Genomic DNA, 4887 nt, shown 5'->3' with positions numbered 1-4887 from the left:
CCACACACCCAATAACCCGACCAATACAAAATATACGACACCTAGTATATGAAAGGCAAGCTATGCACGAAATCTAAAACTAATATGACAAAGTTATAAACTTGGAAAACTTACACAATTTAAGCACAAAGATTTCTTCACGCATAAACTCACAAAAAACTTGTGAATTGAGATCACTACTATTTATACAAGATTAACCCGTATAACAAGTAGGGTTTACAAAAGATAAAACATTAATTATCTAAATCTCAAAACACAGATTTTATGTAAATAATTTAAGAGAAATTCTTTTTGGAAAATAAGATAAAGAAAGATATATTAAAAAGAATAATATCTTTTCGATGAACTGATTTTAAGAAATAAAACACTTAGAAGATCTTTTGTTAAAATCTATCCTTTTATCTTTTCCGTTTAAAAATTATTTGCCAAGTAATTTTGTCACGCTTCTAATAGATTTCATGCATATCCTACTTAACATATTTAACAATAAATCTAGAAGATAAAATCTTAACTAAAAAGATATTTATATGCCGCAATTCTCTAATGTCATATTTCTTAGGCTTTAGTACGCACACCAGGACTAAGTTCCTGCTGTCACTTATGCTCCAGTCTTCAACTGAAACTTCGCAAGCTATGTAATTTTTAGAACTTACAGTCTTCAACTTGCTGTCTCCAAGTTCCTGTTAGGGACTTTGTTCTTGTTAGAGAACTCTTCTTCTATTTTGACTAACTTTTCTTCAAAGGTCTCTTCATATCTTTTTAGCTTGAGTTACTCTTCTACCACCATGGTCTACTTCACCTGTTCTAATCAAATACTTGTAAACCCTTATTAATTGAGTTTGCTTATTAGTTTTTGCCTATCATCATCAAAACTCTAAAGCTTCAACAGACTATGCATTAACATAATTTTGTTCATCCAAAATGCCTTTAGCTTCACCTCTGCTGCTCAAATACCGGAACCGCTTACCCATCGTGATGTTGTCCATGACTGAGCCTAATTAAACTTTCAATTCCACATACCAATCACATACATATTGCATAAAATTTCCGAAACATGAATTAAAATTATTTAACCAAATCCATACCTCGGTGATACAAACAAGAATTTTTTGCAATTCTGGAATTCAATTTGAAAGCGATTTTAGGATCTCCAAAGTGCTGACAAACCCTAACGGAGACTGATGTCAGTAAGGACGTTAACGGGTCTTGGGAGTTAATTCGTTTATGTGGCAACACACTCTGTCAATTACTTGGCATATACAACGTGGAAATTATTACAAATCAGTAGGCAGAAAAAGACTTATGTATCCTTATAAATGTAACGTGAAATGACAGGCGTGGCTTTCGATTTACGAGTTACAGCAATCCAAAAGAGTAACCTGAATTTTTCGAAAAATAATTTCAGTTCAGTAAACACAAGGTGAAGTGAACGGGGCTTTATATGATATTTTGCATAGTTAATTATGTTAGCTTTCTCGCTCTAGTATATGGATATCTTATTTTGGAATTTTGCATTAAGTACTTCAAAGTAAATCAAATATTATGTATAGGAAAGAATTGTGTTCATCCATTACATCATGTACTCTAAAAATAACATTGTCATTGTAGAACAAAATCTTTGCTGTAACCTACCAAAGAAAGAGAAATAAAATAAAATAAAACACACACACACAAAGATTTATTTATTTAATTTTCCGAATTCCTACATTTACGTACGAAGTATTCAACCTCCACTATCGCATTTTTCTCATATATATCTTCTCACACATGATTCACAACGAAAAAATAATTAAGATTGAAAGACAAAGGACTAATCATATTCCGATCCCAAATGTGTATGTAGTCGACAAGATTTTGGGTTTCTTAGCAGGCTTCAAATCATCAACTGTGACATGACAACTTACATGAAACTCGAACTGTCTTAAAGGGATCGTATCCATAAACGACAGTAACAGGAACTTTAACCCGAACGATCAATGGAATCCTCCCCTGCTGTTGGTCATCAGTAAGGGCCTCGTGAAGTTCAGACCCAAACACGGCTTTTCCTGCTAATGGGATACTGATCATTGTCACGTTCTCGTGTCCTTGCTCAAATGCAGGCATCGTACCACTGCATAAGACGGACCCTTCAAAAGACACCGTGATGGTACTGTCTTTTCCGTAAATGAAACTAATTCTTGTGTTGGGATTTTCTGCTCTAACAGTAATCATAAAATTTGTACCTATGCTCATGTCAGGCTGTACATTAAAGCTTGTAACACTAAAATCTTGTAATTTGTAAATGGGAATTTTTGGCTTGTAAAATGTGTAGGTCAAAACAAGGCCTAATGCCATGAAAAATATCAACAAAAAGAGAAGACAATAGATACAACAGATAAACCTGAGGCAGCAATGACACCCTGATCGCCGAGTCTCATATTGAGGGATAGCGCGTTGTTGGGGATACAGACCATACGGTTGATGAGGTGCATAATAGGGTGGCACATTACCATATTGGTGTTGTAGCATTACATAGTTTGGTGGTGGTTGGTGTTGCCCTGAATACATCTTATGGAAAGTAATAAAATTCAAAGGGATATTTTTCCTTTACTTTTTCTCTGCTAATATTAGAGTTAACTATGTCATTTTCTTCTTATCCTTCTAATTTTCGCCATAGGTTAAGACAAATTAGATGTCCAAAAAATGTGTTTTTGATGAGGTATAATGACTTAAAGGCATTGTTATTTGTTTAGGGGTACAGCTAGCCTAAATATATGCGGCTAATATATAGGAGTGGATTCTAGAATATATATATTTCCTACATTGTTGGAATGTATATAAATTGGAATTCTATAAAAAAGAATATGTACCAATACTACCAATATTATATTCATGCTTGAAAGGGTTTCGCCATGATTTTCTCTATATCTTTTATTTTTTCTACAAATGAGATATTAAAATTCACTTTCTACTTTCTAGTAGTGCTCATGAAATGAAGCAGCAAGCTAAACAAAACTATCCGTTCCTTTTTTTTTTTTTTTTTTTTTTTTTTGCCCCATCGCAAATAAATGGGTCAAACTTCAGAAACTTTGGCTGTAATTTTCCATAAATTAATAAAAGATAATATTGTAAAATGAGTGTTGGGCCCGTGTTACCAACCAACCTAATAAACCTAGGGTATAACCAAATACTCAAAAATACATCAAGAAGCAAGCAGCGGCCTGATTGATACAAGTATAGCAAAGAAGATCAAAAAGTCAATTAAGAAGATACTTGTCAAGAGTACACCTGCTGAACAAGGAAAAAAGAATAATATCAAGATCTCCCACATTCGAATATATTCTGTAATCTTTGTAACCCTATCTATTCCTAGGTATAAATAGCATAATTAGACATTATAATACTCAGGTACGCACACTCATACATCAATACAAATGGATTACTCTACTTAGTCTCTCGGGACCATGTCCTTGCTAAACAAGGAAGCTTGTCCTTTCTCAGTATTGTATCTCTAAACTTGATCTTCTTTAATATAATCATTTATTTATTGCTTTATTTTTTCTCTTGGTTACTGTATTTGATATTTATTGCTTTATTGTTTCTCTTGGTTATTGCAGCAAATTCCTAGATGCCTTTCCTAAGATTTGCCTAAACAATTTGGCACCCACCCTGGGGCCGATAATCAATTAAACTACCAAATCTGCCAAAAGTCAAGACAACCACCATGACTGGATAACCAGTACCTTTCACCATAGCCGAAATCAATGAAGGAATGAATGCATTCAGTCAAACCTTAGACCAGCAAAAAAGCAAGATCAAAACATTGTTGGCCCAAAAGGTTCAAAATGAAGCCAAGCTCACAAGCCTAACAAAAAAAAAATGAATCTCTCCGTAGCCAAATACAATCAGTTGCATCCAAACCCGTTAACACTAGAAAAAACGCTGAGAGTATATCCATGCGGCTTGATATGTTCGGAACTTAACGGGGAAAAGGGCTCTAATAACAGGGAGCAACCCCTAGACTTAGATTTTATGGATGTAGGACCTCTCAAGAAAAACAGGCAGGAAGGAACTGAAGAAGGAAAGATAGAAAAGATAGTCAAGGAATACCTCAAAGCATTTGAGGACAAGATTGCGAAAATCTCTAGAGTGCCAAAGCCCATGGAGGAAGAAGCAGCAGATGGCTACATAGAATCTCCCTTCTTAGAAGAGATCCCCATGGTTGAAGTACCAAAGCGGTTCAATACACCCAATATGGCCATGTACGATGGAACAACAGACCACCCTGATAAGCACGTGTACTGTCCCTCTACAAACACAAGATGATGACCAGCTCGATCCCTAGAGATATCCGAGAAGCCATCATGTGCAAAGGCTTTGGAGCCACATAATCAAGTCCAGCCCTAACTTCTTTATTAATTTAGGTAATGGGACAATTTGATCTTTTGCAAGAATGGTGAATCTTTTCAAGATTCAATTCGCTAGCAGTAGGAAGATTGAAAAGCAATCTTCAGATCTATACCGTGTCATGCAAAGACATGGAGAATCCTTGAGGGTTTATCTTAACAGGTTCAACAGGGAGAAGATCGAAATACAAAAGTGTAGACACCCAAATGTGTCTCCCAAAAACCAAACCCAGTGATGAATATCTTTCACATCATTTGATTATCGAACGAAGCTAAAGTGTGGAAAGTCTAATGATGAGGATGTTTTTATAAAAATATTTCTATTTTAGTTTTCAAAAATATTTCTTTTCTTACTCCTATTTATGAAAATAGCAAGTCCAATTTGGTTTGGTCCATAATAAAGGTCCAATAATAGTGTAGTTGGATTGGGCTCGAAGAGAGCTTTCCAATGATATATTATAGGCCCAATTCCGATGAATTATGAGGAAGTTACGGATTAAAT

The 4887-nt window shown here is 34.8% G+C and overlaps 1 pseudogene; it reads right to left on the bottom strand.

Moving 5' to 3' along the window:
- Window positions 1-1814: 1814 nt before the first annotated feature.
- LOC145557508 (NDR1/HIN1-like protein 6) lies at window positions 1815-2547 on the bottom strand (annotated as a pseudogene).
- Window positions 2548-4887: the final 2340 nt, after the last annotated feature.

Source organism: Chenopodium album, chromosome 9, assembly GCF_948465745.1.
Source record: "Chenopodium album chromosome 9, dcCheAlbu1.1, whole genome shotgun sequence".
Lineage (NCBI taxonomy): Eukaryota > Viridiplantae > Streptophyta > Magnoliopsida > Caryophyllales > Amaranthaceae > Chenopodium > Chenopodium album.
The sequence above is the reverse complement of the archived record's forward strand: the minus strand, read 5'-3'. Positions and strand labels throughout refer to the sequence as shown.